Source organism: Theropithecus gelada, chromosome 2, assembly GCF_003255815.1.
Source record: "Theropithecus gelada isolate Dixy chromosome 2, Tgel_1.0, whole genome shotgun sequence".
In the NCBI taxonomy this organism is placed as follows: Eukaryota; Metazoa; Chordata; class Mammalia; order Primates; family Cercopithecidae; genus Theropithecus; species Theropithecus gelada.
Genome location: NC_037669.1, coordinates 80,483,135 through 80,506,983, shown reverse-complemented (window position 1 = coordinate 80,506,983; position 23,849 = coordinate 80,483,135). Strand labels below are relative to the sequence as shown.

Genomic DNA, 23,849 nt, shown 5'->3' with positions numbered 1-23,849 from the left:
CAAAAATAGCTGTGAACTGCTAATTGACAACTATTTAGATTAATTTTATTAGAGGCTCAGAGGTAGAGAGCTAAGTCTGCTTTTGACTTTGCTGCTATTTGAACAGGTCACTTCCACCTTGCAGGTTCTTAGATTCTTCATATGTCAAATGAAAAAATGGCCCAGATGCAGAAAAGCTCCAGCACTCTTGTTCTTTCTGTCCTACAGGGCAGTTGTGTTAGGTAGTAGGCCTCCCACTGAGCTTTGGCCAATAAAGAACACCAATAACAATAACAGAATAATGACTAATGTTCATGGAGTTGTTGCAGTATACGAGACATTGGGGTGGGGGGGTTTTCTTCTAGAAAATAAGAGACAAGAGAGGAAGACAGGCAGGCAAGAACAAGCATGATATGTGCACAGACAAAAGGAAGCCAGAGAAATAGAGCTGAGTTTCTCTTTGGTTAATGCTCAATGAAAGTCAATTGTTTTTTTCTAATGATTATTCAATCTTGCAGTTAATGGGCAAAAGTCATTCATATGTTCATTAAACACGTTTATTGAATACCTATTATATGCTAGTGATTGGTAACCATTAACTTGTCTCAGACCAATCCCCATAGGCTGACCTTCCAAAAAGAGACTTGGCCTCTGTCTTAATCTGTTTTATGTTGCTATAACAGAATACCAAAAACTGGGTAATTTAAAAACAACAGATTTTTTTTTTTGGCTCATGATTCTGGAGGCTCGGAAGTTCAAGATCAAGGGGTTGCATCTGGTGAGGCCCTTCTTGCTGCATCATATCATGTTGGAAGGGCAAAGAGAGGATGAAAGGCCAAAGGGAACCAAATGCATCCTTTTATAAGGAGCCTGCTTCAGCAGTAACTAACCCACTCCTGTAATAACTAATCTACTCCAGTAATAACTAACCCACTGCAGCAATAACTAACTCACTCTTGCAATAATGGTATTAATCCATTGATGAGAGCAGAGCCCTCTGACCTAATCAGCACTTAAAGGTCTCACCTCTCAACATTGTTGCTTTGGGGATTAAGTTTCCAACAAGTAAAATTTGGGGAACACATTCAAATCATGGCAGTGCCAATACTCTATAGAAACTGGCCACTTTCAAGTGCTTTAAGAAGCAACCCTGCTGCATCCCAAGTCTTGGATAGCAACCCTTGCTGCCACTGCCACCACCATTGCCACCCATTATGCCAGGCAAGAGACTGTTTCTTCTTCAACCAGGAACTATGAGGTGACACATTCTGTCTCAAACTTTTCTTATCATACATCCACAACTGTAAGGCTTGAAACTAAGCTTCCAGATCAGGGAAGGGGCTACAAACACTGAGCCAGTTGGAGGGACAGGTGCTGAGACTCCAACTTACATACTGCTACTATATCCTGGCCCCAGGTTATGCCAGGGGAGGGGTGAGTGCTTCCCTAACTATTTGGCTTTAAATGAAAAAACAAACTTTCTTTCTCTCTCCATTTTCACACATTACTCAGCACAACACTTCTGATATCATGTGTGTGTTTTGTGAGGGGTGGGGGGAAGGGAGGGTTGGGGGGCTCCCCACACACCAGGTAGTTCTCCAGTAGACACCAACCATGTGTCCTATAACTCAATTCTGACATTTTCTACCAGGAGATATCCTCAGATTCCACAGGTTGTGGGCTCAGTCCCACAAGACTGTCCCCCACTTCAGATGCCAATAGCAAGTACTAGGCTGTCACTTAAACTTCTGACTGACCAGCTATAAATCAGGGGTTCTCATGACCCCCTCCTTCGGTTCAACTGATTTGTTGGGATGGCGTAGTGAACTCAGGGAAACACTTAACTTGGGTTTACTGGCTTATTAATGACAGAGAAAAGGATATAGATATGAATAGCCAGATGGAAGAGATATATAGGGCAAAGTATATGGGAAGGGGCCTGGAGCTTTCATGCCGACTCTGTATAAACTGCTCTCCAGGAACTTCCACGTGCTCAGCTTTCTGGAAGCTCCTTGTTCTTTTGGGTTTTCATTGAGACTTTGTTAAGTAGGCATGATTGATCAAACCATTGGCCATTGGTGATCAGCTCAACTTTCAATCCTTTACCCTCCCCAGAGGTCAGGGGTTGGGGCTGAAAATTCCAACCCTCTAATAACGTGGTTGGTTTCCCTAGCAACCAGCCCCCAATCTGAGGTTGTCCAGGAACCAACCAAGAGTCATCTCATCAAAACAAAAGATGCTCCCATAACCCAGAAAATTCCAAGGGATTTAGGAGCTCTGTATTAGATGCTTCCTATCACTCTGAAAATTACAAAAGTGGTCTTAGGAGCTCTGCATCAGGAACTGGGGTCAAAGACCCAATACCAGAACAAAAGGTTCTTCTGGTATCCCTATATATGAAGGTTTTAGGAGCTGTGTCTTAGGAACTGGGACAGGAATCAAATACGTATTTCTTATTATATCACAAGACCACAGCAGCTTAAAAGTCACATAGCCTGTAAGTCAGGGTCCTCCTACTGGGGTCTGAGCTCTAAATTGCTGTGACTCTGAGTGCTGCTCCAGAATGCAATGGACAATGAGTATTTGTACCTGTTTCTGCTCCCCTGTCCATGAATTTTCCCCAATGAACATTGCTCAAGCCAGCCTTGTGTCTCTGAGGTTGGCCATCTTGCTTGCATGACTGCCAGGAGCTGGAACTGCAACAGAGAACAAGTCAGACAAAGTCTCTACCCACCTGAGGTTTACATTCCAGTGGAGAGACTGAAAATATACAAGTGAGCAAAGAAATATGCAGCAGACTGCAGGTGATTGTAGGGTGTGAGAGAAACTGATCAAGATTGGGAGGAAGAGGCTTTCTAAATACTGTGGTCAGGAGAGACCTCCCTGCTGAGGGGGTAAATGAGACCAGAAGGAATGTAGGGATCCAAGCCGCAGGCACTATGGAGGATGACGAATACTGGACGAGGGGTACAGTGCCTGCAAATATGTGAGAGGCTATCTGTGTGCAGCATATGATGTGTGGTTTCCAACTGAAAATGAGGTCTGTGGGTTATTTCTTCATTTCTCAAATACTTTGAACAATTATTTTGTGCAAAGTGCTGGAGATATAGCTATGATAACCCACACGCCCTGCCCTCAAGGAGGTTACCCTCTGGTTAGGAGTTGATATATATGTGGGGAGAAGAGGAGTGAGGCAAAGAAGTGAAGAGGCAATGACATTGCAAAGTCACCAGTGCTGAAATGGCATAGAGAGGGTTGTGGGAACAGAGGATAACAGGGAGTAGCCACTGAGGAGGCAGGAGCTTCCAGACAGCTTAATTTATCTTGCTCATGATCAGTATAACTTCAACAAACAGCAACGTCTTTACTGTTCATTTTTAGTTCATCATAGAGCTAAACATGTTTAAAAAAAAAAAAAAGTTCATGTCCATCCTACATTTGAGGCTTTCAGATAGGCTTTATTTTTAGATGAAGATGTTATAGTTGATGGTTCTAGTGCCTTTCATATGCAAAACAAAATGCTCAATATAAAAAGGAAGGAACTTTTTAATTTTATGAGACTGAAATTTAAACATCCAAGAGCCACTGCTCCAGCCAAATGTCCTGCCAATTCTGTCCTTATCAAAGGAAGCTTATATTTATTGAGCACTTATTACATATAAGACTTGTCTAAGTACTTTCATGTGCTTTTTGGATCTTCAAGCTAACCCTGTGAAGAAGGGTAGATTATCACCCCATTTTACAGATGAGCAAAATGAGGCACAGAGAGGTGAGGAAACTTGCCCGTGGTTATGCAACTAGTAAGCGTCAGAGCTGGGATTTGATAGGCAAATTCCAGAACTCATGTTCTTATCTTCCTCTTCCCCACAAAAAAACAACTAGCAACTTTTGGAATATTAGAATTCAAAGCTTTGATTATCATCTATAGCTCTTTTCCTTTCTCCCATCCCTGGTACTGGCTTTGGAAACTCTTGGATAAAAATTACCCTAGAACCAAAGAGAACAAGGAACCCATAGATAGGCAAAGATTCTTGGACATTCCCCTGAGAAATAAGAACGCTTTGCCAGCGAGTTCACTGTGCATATTTGCTGCTCTGCAAATGTGTCCCAGTTGGGCCAACTTCTGTTCTCGGCTGTTTGAATATATCCTGGCAGCTCAGAGGTGTAATTTCTCCAAATGCCGCATTCCTGCTGAGCCCACGGGATGAATTGTGCAATTTCGGGTGAGCACTTTTTTAAACTCTAGCAGCGCTTGTAGTTTCCTTCCTCGTACTTTCTCTGCAGGCTCCACATGGAAGATTGAGGGCTGAGTGGATGCTGGGGCCAGGGGTACAGAAGGTGCGATGCTGGGATGGAGAGATGGAGAAAGGCAGGAGAGGAAGAGGAGGGTGGGACAGTATCAGCTGCCCAGGCAAATGCCACAGCCCCACTTTGAGAACTGAGATCATCTTTAATTTCCTGGAGTGTTCATTCATTCATGCATCTACTTGTAAAAATATTTTTGCTTTATTTGCTTCATGCCAGATACAATTTGGGAGTAGGAAACAGAAATAAGGGGACAGGTGGAATCTCAGCTGTTAGGAAGGCAAGTCTAGCTTATGATGAGCACACATAATGGGGGACAGGGTTAACACAGTCAAGGAGACCAGGGATATCTTCTTGGGGGGGCACATGGAATTGAGCAGAAGTATGAAGGCAGAAAGGGGTTAATTCAGTAAAGAGGAGAGGAAAGAGTGTCTGAAACAGAGAGAGCAGCCTATGAAAATTTTCCGGGATAGGAAGGAGGGTACCTGAATATATGAAGAATTCAAAAGCAACCAATCTCCTCCCCTCTCCGTTTATGATGCTGACAGTGCTGGCCCAGGCTTTGGACTTTACAGTCTCATGATAAAGCTTGCCAGAATTTCAGATTTTCAAACAAACAAACAAACAAAAAAACAGATTTTAAGAAGCTAAGTAATTTTTCCACAGCCACACAACTAGTGCATAGTGGCATGGAAATTCAAGTCCAGGTTTGTGTAATTCCAAAGAAGGGCTTCTTGATCACCACTTTATATTGTCTCATCATTTGCAGAGACCTATGTACACTATGCATACTTCTGTCTTGGTTCTAACATTGAAAATGTGAGTAGACTGATTTCCTATAGAAAAACTAGAAAGTAAAGGTAAAAAATAAAGTCACAATAGCTAAAACTGTGGAAGTGATGCAGTTGTCCATTGAGGAATAATTGGTTAAATTGTGTTGTACACATACAATGCAATATTATTCTGCCTTAAAAAATAATTCCAACACATGCTACAACATGGATGAACTTTGAGGAAATTATGCTGAGTGAAATAAACCAGTCACAAGAAGATACTTTATGATTCCCTTTGAGAAACTAGAATAGACAAATTCGTTAAAAACAAGTGGTTCCCAGTGGTTGCAGGGAGGTGAAGACAAGGAGTTATCTAACGGGTGTAGAGTTTTAGTTTTGCAAGATGAAAGGAGTTCTGGAGATTGGGTGCAGAATAATGTGAATGTACCGTCACAAAGTACATAACAGTGTTGCAGTCAGCAACGAACTGCATATACAAAGGTGATCTCATAAGATTATAATACCGTATACGTTTTCTATATTTAGACATGCTGAGAAACACAAATGCCATTGTGTTACAGTTGCCTGTAGGATTCAGTACAGCAACATGTCATAGAGGTTTGTAGCCCAGGAGCAGTAAACCATCCCATCTAGCATAGGTGTGTAGTAGGTTATACCATCTAGACTTGTGTAAGTGCACTCTGATGGTCATACAATGATGAAATCTCCTAACAACACATTTCTGAGAATGTATCCCCATGTTATGACACATAACTGGACTTGAGATTGCTGAACTCTGCACTTCAAAATGGTTAATATGGTGGGCCAGGCGCAGTGGCTCACACTTGTAATCCCAGCACTTTGGGAGGCCAAGGCAGGTGGATCACTTGAGGCCAGGAGTTCACGAGCAGCCTGGCCAACATGGTGAAACCCCATCTCTGTTAAAAAATACAAAAATTAGCTGGGCATAGTGGCATATGCCTGTAGTCCCACAGGGAAATCGTTTGAACCCAGGAAGTAGAGGTTTCAGCGAGCCAAGATCACGCCACTGAACTCCAGCCTGGGTGACAGAGTGAGACCCTGTCTCAAAAAAAAGAAAATATGGTGCATGTCATGTGTATTTTGTAAGTAAAAATGTTTAAGGAAAAAAAGGAAGAAAAGAAATTTGTAAATCATGCATAATTTCATCTGGAAATGACCACTGTTAAAAAATCACCTTGTATAAACTTTTAGACATGTTCTATGTAAATGACACATGGGAATCTTTATATGTTTGCACATAATCAGATCACATGATACATAGAGTTTGGTAGCCCATTTATTTTCCCTTATTGAGTATATCAGAAACTTATTTCTAGGTGAGTAAATACACATTCACATTATTATTAAAGACAATATAGTAGTTCCCATTAATCAATGTGCAGGATGTACACCATGGTTCACAATTATAAACATCATCATAATCAACACACTTAGGCTCAGTACCCTCATCTGATTATTACCTTGGGATGCATTCCCAAATTGGAATTACTCTGTTGAAGATTTTTGTCATTTGTGAGCCCCTTAATACTCTCATCAAATGGCCCTTTTAAAAAAGTTGTACCACATTATATTCTTTCCAAGAGTTGTCCTTCTGTCTGGATTCTCACCCTTTTGTGTTTGATGTCGGCTTTACAAATGTATCAGTGGTATGATCTTGGGCAAAGGGGCCTCATTTGTCCCAGATGAATATGGTGCCTATTCCACAGGCTGAGGAAGGAGAAAATGATGGAATCCTCGTACAGGGCTGGCAGCATACAGCAGGTGCTCAGTATGCCTTCACTGTGCTCTCATTACCTTCTCCTCGTTCTCCAGGAATCATAGCTCCTCAAGAGCAGGAACATCACACCCAGCTCTGGTGAAGCCTGGTATCTGTTGGACCAGTGTGAGCAGATCAGAACAGAGCAAGTGATGTGTGAATGTTTGTAGAAAGCCTTAGAAAGAGAACTAAGAGAAAAGCTTATTTCCTGGATCTGAGGGGAATGGAAACAAGAAGCATACTCTGAGGACAAATGGATACCTCTGCCTTTTTTACTTTTACTTCCAGGTGTGTAAGCCTTTTAGTCCTGCTTTTAAATAATTTTTCATTTGCAACAAAAGGTGCCTGGCTGGACAGGCTGGCAAGCATCCCCAAGCGAGCACAGAGGGTTCATTATTCCCAACTGTCTTATAGGGAGAGCCAGCCTGTATCATTGCAATAGTGGGACTTTTCTGATCCATCTGAAATAAGGAGCAGGCCCAGCGTGGGCATTCATGGGCAAACCCTTTTCCTCTGATAATGAAAGTCAGGATCTGAGCAGACCTGCAATGCGAGTCCATCTTGGAAAGGCAGCTGGTGGGGTTCACGAGGAGCCAGCCAGCTATTCTAAGGGGCTTTCGACAGAAGCTCTGAGGATCATGCTGCAGGTGGGGTTGGGGATGTGTGGTGCCAAGCCCTTAACACAGCATCCCAGCACCCTCTCAGGAAAGCTATCCTTTCAGTCATCTCTCTTTTTCTCGAAAGATATTTGATTTCATGGAGCTTCTTTGCATCCAGAAATCATCCTGGAGTTACTGACTCTGAGATACAGACTTGGCAATGGCAGTCAGGAGGGACTCATCTGTGCTCATTTAATGGGATTTTTTTTGTTCTACAGAGACCCAGAGACTTCCAAAGGCAGGGATGGCAGGAGGCAGATTAGGGCTTGAAGAATTTGAGAGGTCAGTACTTTTTAGAAGTTCCAACATTTGATGAATGGGGATACTGAGGTCCAGAGAGAAGGAGCTTAGTGAAGGACAGATGATAATCAGCCTGGATTTTAAGTTCCTCCCTCCCTCCCTTCTTTCCTTCCCTCCTTTCCTTTCTACCCAGCATTTTGGTTCTCTTTGCATGTCAGGCATTGTGCCAAACGCTTTCCTCCATTAGTCCTTCCAACCACCCATGCAGTAGGTTTTATTATTAGTGCCCTTTCACAGATGAGGAATGTGAGGCTCAGAGAAGCAAAATTACATGCCCAAGATCTCACAACTAATACATTGTAAAATCATTTCCTTTCCCTAGAGGCTCTATAGCCTTGATGGCAGGGGAGCAGGTTCTTATTCTCATGAAAAATCCTGAGGAAACAATCCTCTAAAAGAAAGTAAAGTCAGCAGCCAGTCAGCCTGGGCATAGCAGTGCCACGCTCAGGTCAGGAGGTCCTGCCTCATGGGCATCAGCCAGTCATTGGCAGACCAGCTTGGCTACATAGCACAGTCCTCCTTGCAGCCCCAGCAGGAGTCACACATATAATTATTGAAGGGCTCATGGGAACTCACAGAGCAGAGAGCAGAGCATGGGATTGAGACCAGGGACTCTGGACTCAAATCAAATCCCAGCTGAGCCACTCTGGAGCAATATCTTGGCATATGTTTTATCATATCTCTGAGTTTCATTTTCTTTATCTCCCAAGGAGAATCATAACAGAACTTAGCTAATAGGTTCATGAGATAATTTAAATAAAGTGGTCAGTACAAAATAACATGCATGGTAAACCTAGAAAGGATTCTACAAGGCTGGGCATGGTGGCTCACGCCTGTAATCCCAGCACTTTGGGAGGCCAAGGCGGGCGGATCATGAGGTCAAGAAATTGAGACCATCCTGGCTAACGAGGTGAAACCCCATCTCTACTAAAAATAACAAAAAATTAGCCAGGCATGGTGGCAGGTGCCTGTAGTCCCAACTACTCAGGAGGCTGAGGAAGGAGAATGGCATGAACCTGGGAGGCAGAGCTTGCAGTGAGCCAAGATCACGCCACTGCACTCCTGCCTGGGGTATAGAGCAAGACTCCATCTCAAAAAAAAAAAAAAAAAAAAAGGATTCTACAACTGGTAGTTTCTTCTAATAGTATCATCATTGTCATCATCATCAACAACAACATCATCACCATGACATCATAAAAGCCCATGTGGCAATGAGCCTTTGATATATTATTACCATTAAGAAATCATAGTAGGCTAGGATGACAGCTATACAATGTTGGCGGCCTTTATTGGTGGCAGACCCTTGTAGCAACAGAGAAGACCTCACAGGAAATTTGCCTTGTATACTTATTTATCCTTTCCAGCTATAATAATTTCTGAGTCATTGTAGCTACTTATTAAATATTTTCTGATTAATTGGATGAATGAGCGAATAAATGAAAGAATTAATTACTCTCTGGCCTGGTTCAAAGGTCATTTTGCTCTAGCAAATACTCTTGGTTCAGGAAACGGAAACGACAAACTACTCAAGAACAACCTGAGATTTACATCTGCAAACCCAAATACTCAAATAATATGAATACTTAATAAATGGTAATCATTGCAATTTGTCGCAAGCTATGCCTATGTATTGATGGTGTACTAAGCACTTAATGTGAATTATCTCACGATACTCAATACCTGTGAGGTAGGCATTATTAATATCCCTATTTTACAGATGGGGAAAATAAGGTTTGGTGAGGGTAAGCAGGAGTTCAAGATGATGCAGCCAAAGCAGCAGCAGATCCTGGACTGGTTCCTGGGTCTGTCTGATTCCAGGGCCTGTGCTTTAAAGCACTACCCTCTTTAACCTCCCCCAGTCTTCGCTGAGGGTCAAATGAAACCCTAAACTCAGCTTCACTCTTTTCAGAGCAGAAGGATAGATTTTGGGAAAGATAACCATCTAATATTGGGTATCCATGGACAAATGGAGAGTCAGACAAAGATAATTTTCAGTCCTCTAACATCTATAGCGCCTCCTCCCCGGCCAATTATAGGCCACCCCTGGCATGCACAGAACACCACTACCTTTGCTACCTGTACCAGCTCACCTATCAATGTTTGTTCAGTGTCCCATTTCCTCCAATTTCCTCTGTACTCTGGTTCTCCTGAGCAACCAGTTTGAGCTAAGACATCAAAAGTGTTTTCCAGGCAATTCTTCCAGTCTCTGGTGCTCATTGTGAGAAGGAAGACCAGACCAGAGGCCCAGGGCTCCCAGCTTCCCACCCCCACTTTAAACGGAAGAGCTCAGCCTCTAACTGACCTTGGTCTACCAGTCTGGTTCCTGCACTAGATTCAAACAAAGAGTTTTGTGAAGCAAACAAGTGAATAAATAAACTTAACTACTGGCTTAATGTAATCCACAACTTAGTCATTGAGAAATGCTTTTTGGTGCCTGCTCTATGCTTATTCTCAATATCAGGGATTTCAAGGCAAGGAAAGTCCTTGCCTTCATGGCTGTCATATTCAAGTGGAGAGAAAGGAATTAAACTAACAAGTTGATATAGAGATAAATGAGAACAGTAATGGTATGTGTTAAAGAGAAAGTTAAAATCAGGCAATATGTGCTGCATGGTAAAGCTGAATGATGATCTCCAAAAGGATATCTAAATCCTGACCCCTGGAATCTGTGCATATTACCTTATATGGCAACAGGATGTAATTAAGAATCTTGGAGGAAGGAGATTATCCCAGATTGTACCGGCAGGCCCTAAATGAAATCACATGCATCCTTTCAAGACAGGGGCAGATCTGAGAGCTCACATTGGCAAGATGGCTGACTAGAGTTGCCTGTTGTTTGTCATTCCCACAAAAAAGACCAAAACAATAAACAACTATATTTTGACTAGAGTGACTGAGGAAGTATGTTGGAAAGTACCTAAGGAGTGGCAAAATCCTAGTGGAGCATGGATGCCCAAAATAACACCATAAAAGAAAGAGCAAATCATCTTGCATCTACCACACTTTCTCCCCGACTAGGATAAGCATGGAGACATGGTGGATTTCTTCTTCCAGGGAAAAGATAAGCTGGAGACCTCTGGCAGTTCCTATAGCCACTATACATGCCAGTGGTCTTTGCTATAGGAGCATCCCTCAGTCTTCATGGGCTCTGAATCCAGTTAAGATAGTCGCTAGTTCATGCAGCTGCATTGCCCCAGAGTAGGAACCCAAGTCATGCATCACCACCTACCAATCCCATGACCTAAGCTGTTATAGCATGGTGCCATCTTGAAACCAGACCCACTGCTACAATGTGTCCTGACCTGGGGGCCAGTATCACTGCTTTCTCCATTCTTTTTTTTTTTTTTTTTTTGAGACGGAGTCTTGCTCTGTCGCCCAGGCTGGGGTGCAGTGGCCGGATCTCAGCTCACTGCAAGCTCCGCCTCCCAGGTTTACGCCATTCTCCTACCTCAGCCTCCCGAGTAGCTGGGACTACAGGCGCCCGCCAACCCGCCCGGCTAGTTTTTTTTTTGCATTTTTTAGTAGAGACGGGGTTTCACCGTGTTAGCCAGGATGGTCTCGATCTCCTGACCTTGTGATCCGTCCGTCTCGGCCTCCCAAAGTGCTGGGTCTCTCCATTCTTGAGGCTCTGCCATCATTTCATCATATTCACACCGGTGCCTACATCACCACAATCCTGGTTATGTGAAGCCTAGGCCCAATGGAATGACCAAGATCCTGGTGTCCAAACCTATGTAGCACAATTCCCACAGAAAACTGGCAGATCTGCACGGTGGGGAAGCCACTGAACGGCTGGCCATCCTGCCCTGCCCATATGTTCCTGTGCAAAGCCTGACACCCATCTCAGTGGTGGTCCCGCCTCCCCAGAGACATTGCTGCACAGCCAGCCAGCCTGCCTGCCATGCCTCAACATGCCTGACCTGAAAACTAAACCAGTGTCCCTGCCCTCAGTAAGACCATGCCACTGCCATCACAAACTCCCACAGCCTTTGGCACTGAGGCAGTCACAGACGTTGCTGATGAAGATTACAGCTGAAGAAATTACACAAAGACCATGCTACTGAGCCACCCAGAACCAAAGCCCATGTTCCATATCCAACTGTCATCAAGAATCTGTCTACCGAAAAAAGTCTCTCCCTACAAAACTACTCCATATAATTGTAAAAAGCAAGTTTTCCACAAGATGTGCAGACATCCATGTAGGGATAAAAGAAACATGAAAAAGCAAGGAAACATGCCACCTCCAAAGGAACGCAATAAATCTCCAGTAGTAGACTCCAAAGAAAGTATTTACAAAATGCTTCATAAGAAACTCAAAATAGTGATCTTAAGAAAACTCGTGAGATAGAAAAGAATACAGATAAATTCAAAGAAATAAAAATTATGATCTGAATGAGAAATGCAACAGAGATAAGAAAGAACCAAACAGAAATCTTGGAGCTGAAGAATTCAGTGAATGAAATAAAAAATACAATTGAGAACTTCAACAAAAGACTAGATCCATCAGAAGAAAGACTTTCTGAACTTAAAGACAGGTCTTTTGAAGCAAACTAGTCAGAGTGGAATAAGGAAATAAGAAAAAGAATAAAGAAAGCATACAGGACTTGTGGGACACTATCAAGCAAACAAATACTTACATTATAAGGGTGTCAGAGGGAGATAAGGATTAAGAAAAGCCAAAAACCTATTTAACAGAATAATAGCTGAAAATTTACCAGTCTTGAGAGAGATATGAACATCCAGATCCAGCAGGATCAGAAGTCCTCAATTAGATTCAGTTAAAAAAAAAAAAAAAAAACTCTCTGAGGCATATTATAATTAATTTATCAAAAGTCAAAAGAGAGAATTCTAAAAGCTACAAAAGGAAAGCATTGAGCCACATACAAGGGAATCCCTATTAGATTAAGAGCAGCTTTTTCAGCAGAAACTTTGCAGCCCAGGACAGAATGGGATGATATATTCAAAATGCTTAAAGAGTGTGGCACTGCTGACACTTTGGGATCTCATTTCTGGTCTCTAGAATTGTGAGAGAATAAATTTCTTTGTTTAAGCCACCCATCTTCTGCTAATTTGTTATAGCAGCACCAGGAAATTAATACATATGGCTACTTTAGACTAAATGGTCAGGAAAACGTTCTCAGATGCAGTAATGCTGAAGCTGATGCATGAATGATAAGAGGGAACCTCCTTATGAAGATCCAGGGGAAGAATACTGCAGGTAGAGGGAACAGATGGTGCAAAGACCCTGAGGCAGGAACAAACTTGGCTTGTCTAAGAAGGAAAATTAGTGTGGTAAGAATATAATGTGAAAGGAAGAGACTTATATGGGAGGTTGAAGTCAAAGGTACAGGAAAGAAAAATATATAAAAATTTCAAAAAGCCAGAGTAAGGAGTTTAGATTTTATTCTAAGTGTGAAGGGGTTCCATTGAAGGATTCATGGAAGGGGTTGATGTGTACACTTTACATTTTTTTTTTTTCTTTTCTGAGACAAAGTCTCACTCTGTCACCCAGTCTGGAGTACAGTGACGCAATCTCGGCTCACTGCAACTTCCACCTCCTGGATTCAAGTGACTCTCCTGCCTCAGCCTCCTGAGGAGCTGGGATTACAGGCGCCTGCCGCCATGCCCGGCTAATTTTTGTATTTTTAGTATAGATGGGGTTTCACCATGTTGATCAGGCTGATCTCAAACTCCTGACCTCATGATCCGCCCACCTTAGCCTCCCAAAGTGCTGGGATTACAGGCGTGAGCCACCGTGCCTGGCCTACACTTTACATTTTTAAAAGCGTACTCTGGCAGCTCTGAGGAGTTTGGAATGAGAGGGGCAAGAATTCTAGTAGGGAGCTCAGTTAGGATGTTATTATAGGGTCCAGGTAGAAGATGTTCCTGATTTGCGCTAAAATAGTGGTTGAAGAGACAGTGGATGGATTTGGAATAGATCATGGAGTAAATTAAATGGGAATTGTTTCTGGATTTGATGTGGTTGTGTGGATAAGTGAAAGAAAATTTGACTTGAAACACTGAAAAGATAATAGTGCTTTTCACTGAAATGAGGAAGGTATAAGTTGGGAAAGAAAAACCAAGAAGGCTTTTCTTAGTCATATTAAGATTGAGATATATATGGACTTCCAAATCTGGGCTTAAGGAGTAAATCTAGATTTGGAAATATAGAATATGAGAGCTATTGACATAGATATTTAAAGTACAGGACCTGGTGAGATCACTGGGGGGATGGGAGGAATTTACATAGAGAGGTAAAAGGAGCCTCATCCTGAGGTACCAACACTGCAAAAAGGAAGAACCAGCAGGGGAGTCTGAGACAGACAGTAAGAGGAAAACATTGCAAATGTGATGTCTCAGAAGACAAGAGAAGGAAGGATGACTAAAAATGGAGTCATTAACCATATCAAAATAAGTTCTTCTTGCCAGGTAACTTATGTGCATTTTCACTGGGCAGTCAGTGTCTTAGCTCTAGGCCAACAGGTTTTCTCTCAACTGCCATCTCATATCATTGGCAGTGGCTCCCTAGAGTACTCTGATGAAAAGGATCCCAGTGCCTTGCCTGAGCTTGGCAGGAAAGCCTGCTATGATCAGTTGGCAATGCCTGTGTGAAAAGTTGGGCAAGAGTTCTTTGTGTTTTATGATCCTGCCTAACCCAATGGAAAGACATGAGTTATGGTCATTTCAGGGGCTTTTGTAGTTTACAAGGAGCTCAACTGCAGCTAGGGCAGCCCATCAAATCAGTCCCTAGAGCCAAATCCATCTTCATGGAAGGCCTGTAGTGGATATGGGATTAGATGCAGGACTGCCTCTTGAAGAAGTAGATACAGAGAGACAGAGACAAAACGTAGGGGCTATGATTTAAACACCAATGAGGCATCAAGGTTTTGAAGTCTAATATCTAGATTCAACTCTCAACTCTGCCACTTACTATGAGGATGTGGATAAGTTCATCCAACTGTCCTTAGTCTCTTTTCTTTACATGCTGAGTGATACTAATGGAATTATGAAGCCGTAGAAACATATGAGGCTAAGACTCATGGGAACTCTAAAGATCTATTTCTTGACGGTTCAGGATAACTCTTGGAATCTGTTTCTTGAGGGTCCAGGGTGATACCTTTAATTTAGTTTTCCATGCCTCCAGAGGTCTATAACTCTAAGGCCGTAGCATCCTCTTTATAGAGTGTCTTACCCATGATAATTTATTTAAAAATGATCAAATAAACTTGGAGAACAATGATACTGATTTTGTGCTATTGAGACACTGTATAATCAGATTTGGTTAGATGGCAATCCCTTATTAAAGGTTTAACCAGTTACAACAACAAAATATGTGGAACTACAATTTTTCCATGCTCCAAGCTTTTGAGGAGAATACCACATGGTCACAGCTCAGTTATTGGATCTTTGTTGTACAGATCAGGGTAATGAGTAGGAAGGCTGAGTTGAAGAAAGTAAGGGAAGGAAAAGTAGATTCCTCTGTACAAGTAAGCATATGAACCAATCTACTTGGGGATAAAAGTATTTAGGAAGCTGGAGGAAGAGATTAAAGAGAAGCAGAAAGTGAAAGATGTGGTAAGTATGGGCTGAACTTCTTGAAGATAGGAGAGAGAATTGAACAACTACCATGAACAAAGAGACCTTGGGACAAGGGAAATGTGTCTATAAAGCTCTTTAAGGAAATCACTATGTTGTGTAGTGTTAATCTTCCTTGTTACCTCTTGAAGGGGCATTCAGTAAAATATGTACATTGCTTTTGTTTTGTTTTTTGGGGGGAAGTTTTTTGGGTTATGTTTTGTTTCTCGAGTTTTTTTTTTTTTTTTTTTTTTTGAGACAGGGTCTTACTCTGTCACTCAGACTAGAGTGCAGTGGCATGATCATAGCTCACTGTAGCCTTAAACTCCTGGGCTCAAGCTATCCTCCCACCTCAGCCACTGAAGTAGCTGAGACTACCATGTGGTGGTGCACACACCACCATGCCCAGCTTATTATTATTATTATTATTATTATTATTGTAAAGATAGGGTCTTGCTTTGTTGCCCAAGCTGGTCTGGAACTCCTGGTCTCAAGCCATCTTCCAACCTTGGCCTCCCAAAGTGTTGGGGTTATAGATGTGAGACAGGGCACCCATTCATACATTGCTATTCAAGACACTTTGGAGAGTGTGTGCGTGTGTGTGTGTGTGTGTGTGTGTGTGTGTGTGTGTTTAATAGCTTTGTGCTGAGGGTAGCCTCAAGGTGGCCCTGTTTTATTTGGGTTACATTGGTGACACAGTGCCTTCATACTCATCTTCTAATTTGACCTCCATATTAACACATCTGTGATAAAACTTCATCAGATTTTTAAATTATTATCCATCCAAAAAAGGGAGAGTCTTGACCTATGTTATTGAGGTTAACAATGAGCAGAGCTGTAAAATCTAAGTCTTCTGACTCTCAGGCTAGTGTGTTTTCTCTTCCCTTCCTCCGTCACTCCCTCCCATTCTTTCTTCCCTTCTCTCTTTCCCTTTCTCTTGCTCCTCCTCCTCTCTCGCCACCCTATTCTCTTTCTCAATATATTGATGTTAGCAGTGAACCGCAAGCATAAGATGTTCCTGAACCACCTTCAAGCTTTTAGTCGATAAGTTTTTAGTCCCAAAGAGTCCAAAGCAGTGTCTGCCAGGAAACAAGAAGGCCTGTGTGTGGTGTTCAAAAATGTGAAGACCCCAGAGGACTTACATTTTCAGCTTTTAGAGCAAAGGCTCATGAGTAGCAGCCCGTATGGTGGTATATGGATCTCGGCACTTTGCCTCCCGCGTGCCAAAGATCCAGACTGCATGGGGATTTGAGAACTCGCCTGGGCCAAGCAGAGATTTTAATAACCAGGAGATAGGAGGCTTTCTGACAGGTTTCTGTGCTGCCGCTTCACATTGGGTCACACACACAAGCGTGAGTGAGTGGCCAGCTGAAGTCCCGTAAGGCTGCATTCCTGCTTACTTCCTCCTTCCTTGGGCTGCTGAAAGAACCCATTTGTGTATAGTTTGGCTAAGAAAAATCCTGTTGCTTTCCAAGTGATGCTTTGTTTGTTTCTGTTACAAAACATCTGAAAAATCAGCATTTCCCACTCAGCATCGAGCCAAAATTGACTGCTGTCTCTATATAATAAAGCGGCATATTTTGCTGCTCTCTTCTAATTGGAAGACAGAAAGTCTCAACAGACAGAGAGAACATGTTTATTGATCCAGCTTTATCCCAGAAACTGGACTGCACCACAGGGAATGAGCAGAGAGAAAGAGGGAGCGGGCTGACTTTAAATACTTTGTAAATGCTCCGTAGCAGTATTAATGAGCAGGGGACTGTGTGGTGCATTACAGCCTCGTGTGATGGAGTAAATGAAGGCAGGGCACACTGTTTTGTAATGAACTGAAGATTCAGTGGTAAGTGGAAATGTTCTTTTCCTGAGTTACTCATCTTCTCTTGCTGATCTGGAAATATACTGGTTCCCAAAATGCAGACATAATAAGGCTCTTACGAATGCAGGACCAAGTCTTGTGCACTTGCAGGGGAAAAGCAGAATTCTTCAATGCAGTCTCAGAAGAAGCAGTAGAGAGGTAGAATTTAAGGTGGCACAGCTGGGCAGAAGCCAAGAAGAGACTTGCTCTTGGCCTTGGCATGGGTCTGAATCACCACTACTTTTCCTTATCCCATCCTGCTCCCTACTCTCCTCAACCTCTCTACTCATTGTAGCAAAGAAGGCCTGCAATTGGCTGGGCCTGGCCTGCAAGGTCCCTCTGTGGTCCCTTGATCATTTCCCAGCCCAGAAGGAGCTTGCAAAGGTTCAGGAATGTGCTGCTAATGAATACACAGAGCCAACCCTTTGGCAGAACCTACTGCTGTCTTGTCTGGCAACCTGTGGAAAGCGGAGGGCACACCTGCTGCTTGCTTGGATCCTGGCCTTGGGGGCCTGCAGCTCCCCTTGCCTGTTACAGATGCCTTTTTATTTGCTGCACCTGGCACCAACAAGTTGTAATTCTTGCACACAAACCCCCCACGGTGGGTCAGGGGGCTCCTCCAGCTGTAGTGCAATCACTGCAAGATCTGATCCTCACTCTCACCCAGAACACAGGCAACCTTGATCAACCCTGAACTTCAGAGCCACCAGCAAGGGGCTTCTTTTCCTTTTGGAAGCTTTCTGTGGTTCCCAACAACAATGGGGAGAGCCAAGAATCCAAGGAAATTTGAGAGAAAGAGAAAGTAAAAACAGCATGAGGCATGGAAAACTTTGATTCCGGCAGATCTAGGCTCCAATCCCAATTCTGCTGCTTGCTAGAGGCACTGTGGGCAAGTCCACCTAACCTGCCTTAGCCTCGGGTCCTCAGCCCTAAAATGGGGATGATCATGATTCATAACATTGAAGGGAAGCTTAATTCATACAGCCCATAAAAAGCCTTTGAGCACAGAACCTGACATAGATAGATCACATGTTGACATCTGTTCCTTCCATCCACCCCTCACCACCACTTTTTGATCACTGAGCACTTACTAGGCATTCTATAAATGTCTGAAGAATGAAAAAGATGATTTGCATGAATCAATGAATGTGTAATTTAATGTCACTGAGAAATCAGGCTAACTATTGTCATGGGTTTAGCACAGAACTAAAAGTTAGATGATCTGGTTTTGAATTCTCTGTTATTTAGCTGAAGGCACTACAGGGGATGTTTAATTGTGAAAATATTTGCTCAGCTTTATTTTGTCTTATTTTTTTTCTCATGATGTTTTTCATTACAGCAAAATATATATAACACAATTTACCATTTTAATCTCTCTTTTTTTTTTTTTTTTTTGAGATTGAGTCTCACTCTGTTGCCAGGCTGGAGTGCAGTGGCGTGATCTCGGCTCACTGCAACCTCCACTTCCCTGGTTCAAGCAATTCTCCTGCCTCAGCCTCCCGAGTAGCTGGGACTATAGGTGCACGCCACTATGCCCAGCTAATTTTTGTATTTTTAGTAGAGATAGGGTTTCCCTGTGTTGGCTAGGATGGTCTTGATCTTTTGACTTCGTGATCTACCTGCCTCTACCTCCCAAAGTGCTGAGATTACAGGTGTGAGCCACCACACCCAGCCCATTTTAATCATTTTTAAGCATACAATTCAGTGGTATTAGGTACATTCACAATGTTGTACTACCTTCAGCACTTTCTATTTCCAAAACTTTCTCATCCACCCAAATAGAATCTCTGAATCCATTAAGCAATAACTCACCATTTCTTCCTCCCCACAGTCCCTGATAACCTCTATTTTATTTTATGTCTCTATGAATTTACCAGTCTAGATATTTCTTATAAATATCTAGGAGTCATCTAACATTTGTTCTTCTGTGTCTGGTGTATTTCACTTAGCATAATGTTTTCAAGGCTTATCCTTGTTTTAGCATGTTTCAGAACTTTGTTTCTTTTTACAGCTGAATAATATTCCATTGTATAGACATGCCACATTTTGTTTATCCACTCATCTGTTGATGGACACTTGGGTTGTTTTCAATTTTTGGCAATTGTATATAATGCTGCAATGAACATTGGCGCACAAATATCTGAGTCCCTACTTTTAGTTATTTTAAATATATACCCAGTAATAACATGTCTGTGTCATAATGTAATTCTTTGTTTAGCTTTCTGAAGAATCATCAAACTCTTTTCCACAGTGGCTGCACTCTTTTACATTCCCACCAGTAATGCACAGTGGTTCCAATTTTTCCACATTCTAGTCAACATCTCCTTTTTTTTTTTTTTTTTAATTTTAGCTATCCTAGTAGGTGTAAAGTGGTGTCTCATTGGAATTTTGATTTGCATTTCCCTAATGTGTAATAATGATGTTATACTATCTTGTGTGTTTATTGGCCATTTGTCTATGTTCTTTGGGTAAATACCTGTTCAAGTCTTTTGCCCATTTTTTAATTAGATTGTCTTCTTATTGTTGAGTTACAGGAGTTCTTTATTCTGGATATTAAACTCTTAACCAGGCATTAGAAATATGTTCTAATTTGGTTTCCAATTGCACGTATTTTTTCCCATTCTATAGGTTGTCTTTTCACTTTATTTGGCTTTATTTTTAATTAAAAGTTACAAACACACATAGACAAGCATGACTTAAAATTATGAATGTGATTCCTTAGTTCAAGTGCCAGAATCAGCTTTGTAACAACTTATTTGTACCCTCCAATGTAATGTCTACCCCTTAGCATTAAAGGGCAGGAAACTTGTCAGCCAAAGAAGTGTGTGACTTGACAGAATCTTAATTCTGTACTCCATTAGCTTCCTGGGAGCAAGAGGTATTTGCTCTTGCAAATATTTTGTTATACTAAGTATTAACCTAAACTGATTCGACCCAGAATTAAACTCACCACAGAGCCATACAATGTCTTCCAAGATCTGCCTTATTCCCTTGGTTCAGCAGTGGAAGGTGAGAGTAAAGTGACCCAATTAGATATATTTCTAACACGATTGAAGTCTAAATAACCAGACAGCAGGGAGGATATCCCGATCCCAAAATATGGCCTATATTTGGACAGAGCTTCATGTTTACTTGAATACATGTTTCGGAATTGCAAGGGAGCATCTCTTAAACTGAGTTAACTATCAAGCAGGAATTCTCCCCTCCTTACTTTGATAAGAGGCAATGGGCTCAGCCCCCTCTGGGAAATTTTTATGGAAGAACAGGGAGACTCAGAAGCCTGGAAGGGGGAGGAAAAGGACATTGGAACAGTTTTGTCCTTGCCAGTACCCCTCATCCCCACTCTTAACCCCTTTGTACCTAGAGAAGAAATGGTCAGAAATGGGAGGAAGAGAAAAACAAGGAATTTTTTTTAAGTTAACTTTATCCATTTAAGGTGATGTAGTCTTACCACCGAAGTAGAGAGCATCTACACTTCTGAATATTGTCAGATCAGCAGACATGAGAAACAAAGCTGAGGCTTTGAGGTCCCCAATGACAGCCCTGGCCAAAGGAAGGGGTAAGGGCCTCTGCTCTAACATGCAGCAGAGGAAAGCACCATAACTCCGCACCATTTTAGCCCAGGCAGGGGCTTGGTGGTGCAAAGGAAAAGACAAACTCTTCTCACCAGGGAGCTTCATAGAAACAGGCCAACAGCAGTTAGATGCTCCAAAGTCCAAGAGGCAAGTTCAAGAATGTTTCTGCTAAGTGCTAAAAAGGAGGCTCAGCTTAGCATGAGACTCTGGGCCAGGTGCTTTGAGGTGTCTGTAGCCGGAGGAAGCTTCCTACCAGAAAGAGCCAGAGGCCACTCATGTGAAAATATATATATATTTCTTATCTGCAGAAACAAAAGAAGAAATTTAAGCACTGGCCTGAAAGTCCAGCTGGTGGTCTACTGGTACCAAAAAAAAAAAAAAAAAAAAAAGAGAGAGAGAGAGAAAGAGAGAAGGGAGAGAGAGAAGAATGAGATGGTGATGGAAGAGAGGCATTGGCTTCCAGCCCTCTAGCCAATGGGATGCCAATCTCTGCCCAAATATGATGCCAGGGGCTGCCTACATGATAGGTTCTGGGTGCCAGATGACAGCAAAAGTAGCATGCTCTAATTTTTGTTTGTTTGTTTCTTACCCCTCTCCCTTGCCAGATGCCCATGAAGGGAGCTCTCCCTTAGACCATAAACAACCAAGACTAATAGAATATCTTTGGCAAAGGTGGTTGGCAGAAGTCACTGTCATCTCAAGCATCAGACTCTAAGCAGGGACCCAGTTTCCTTGTTATACAAGCAAAATGTTGGCAGGCCACATAGTGAAAAAAGATTTGGGAAAAACACATACTTCTTGAGGGGAAAAAAAAATCCCTAGTTGAGCCATATTGTTTATGTTTGGAATAATCTTTCTGTTTGAATTTGGTTTCCAATTGGAAAACATCTGAGATGTTGCTCCTCCTACCAGAAAAATAGGGATAATGAGAACTGCTCCATGCACACAAGGTAACTTGCCAAGGACCAGGGAAAGTCACAGTCACTCTGCTCATGTCTGATTGATCTTCCTGTGACATTGGCATCAGGGTCAGAGGGTGAGCAGAGTGTGCAAAGACCTCTGAAGTCATTTATTCTCCAGGCACTGTGTCAGCAGCATGTCTTTCATGTCTTTCAAACCCCAATGAGGGCAAGGCTCCCTTAGCCAAGTCAGTACATCCTCTTCCCAGTGAGGAGCAACACATTCCTACATGGCACCTAGAATTAGCCGTGAGGCAACACAGGACCATGATTAGCGGCCCAGGCTCTGAAGACAAACTTCTGCAGTGTCTTGAGTTCCTTGTGTCCTGGCAGTGTAGCCCAGTTGTCAGTAGTGGAGGCTCAGAGCTAGAGTGTCTGGTTTCGAATCCTTCATTTACTGACTGTGTGACCATAGGTAAAATTGAGTTCCTCACTCTAAATGACATGTTTCTTCTCTGAAAAAAAGAAAAAAAAAAAAAAAAAGCATAATAGTACCTACCTTGAAGGGTAGTTGGAAGCCTCAGATAAGCGACTCTAGGGAAAGTGCTGGCACTGGCATGCTGGCTGCCCACTTCTTCCCAGCCTTGCCTTGCCCTCACTTGACCTGTCTCCCTGCACTTTGGCCACTCCTACTTTCCTTAAGGTTTTGCAACAGGATGGGATTTCTCCTGCTCAAGGACCTTTCCTGGGGCTGTTCCCTTCCCCAACCCTCAACTCCACCTTTGCCTTCAGCTCTTAGCTCCCCTGTCGTCCGCAGGGAGGTTTTCCATGCCCCCTAAACAGGACCAGGAACCCCCTAGTACCATGCATTTCCCTTTATGCCTTTTATTACCCTCTTAAGATTTTAATTTGTTGATGGGTTAACACATATTTGATGTTAAAATGTAAACTCGCTTCATTACCTTTATATCCTCAGCATTTAGTAAATTACGCGTATTAGGCTTTTGTTGACTGAACAAGTGAATGAATAAATAAATGGAGAAATGCTCCATGCCCTTGAGCTGTCATTTCATGGACCTTCTGCTTTTCTGCCTAAGAATGAGAATTATATCATTACAAACCTAAGCTTGAGCCTGCTCTGTGTTTTTGCAAAGACAAGTGTTAGTAATGATGTTGCTTTAGCTTTTGAAACAAGGCACTATTAACAATCTGAGACACAGAGTGTGCAGGTGTTTGTGAATCTTCAAGTAACTAAAGGTAGTCTAGGATTTGAAGAGGCAGTGGGATGGAGTAACTAAGAATGTGGGCTCATGAGTCAGACTGCCTGGGCTGGAATCAGTTCCAACCTCACTAGCTGTGTGATCTTGGGTGAAATCTGTGCCTTGACTCTGTCCTCATTTATAAAACCCTTCAGAGGGTTATTGTGAAGATAAAACAACATTATGTATACAAAATGCCTTGTGTATAGTAAGTCCTCTCCTCCATAAGTGCTAGTAATTACTTTTAAAATTCAGATATTATTTCTTAGACATTGTAACCAGATTCTTGGGACACGCAGAAAAAAAATCTTGCTTTTCTGAATTCTGGTCTCTTTTAATATGTCAGGTTCCCAACTCTATCTAAGTGGAAATGTAATCAACAGAGCCATTTAAATTCATATGTGCTCAAGATATCTTGACTGATGTTAATCCAAGCGTTTATGATCACTTAAGGTGTGTTTACATTAGCCACTAGAAAAAATGTAAAATGCACACAGTACGTTTGCAAGGGCGGGGTTTGTTTGTTTGTTTGTTTGTTTTCCAGCCACGCAGCAGAGTATGCACATAAAATTTCAGCAAGGTGCATGCATGTGGTGCCTCAAGTACATTGTTGAAATGTATACATATATTTTCATACAATGCATTTCCCTCTGGGGTTTGCACAACCATGTCCATATAAATCATAATCTGCCTGGATATTTGGCTAAAGACTGAATGTTTCAAACTGTAAAAACGTGTTATTTTCTTTCTGCCAATATCAACAGTTCTTCAGTCTATTATCAGCGAAATTATCCTCCATTGGCCCTTCACCACCATCTCTGTTTTCTACAGGGAACATCCTCATTTACCCAATTTTCTAATGATCAGTATGC

At 42.2% G+C, this 23,849-nt stretch overlaps 1 long non-coding RNA gene across 1 annotated transcript; it reads right to left on the bottom strand.

Moving 5' to 3' along the window:
* Positions 1-23: 23 nt before the first annotated feature.
* LOC112619530 lies at positions 24-20,947 on the bottom strand. Its single transcript, XR_003118243.1, has 4 exons — positions 20,856-20,947; positions 4,057-4,170; positions 2,569-2,669; positions 24-340 (listed from the first exon to the last, which is right to left on the bottom strand). It is a non-coding gene; the product is annotated as an uncharacterized LOC112619530 (long non-coding RNA).
* Between the last annotated feature and the right edge of the window lie 2,902 nt (positions 20,948-23,849).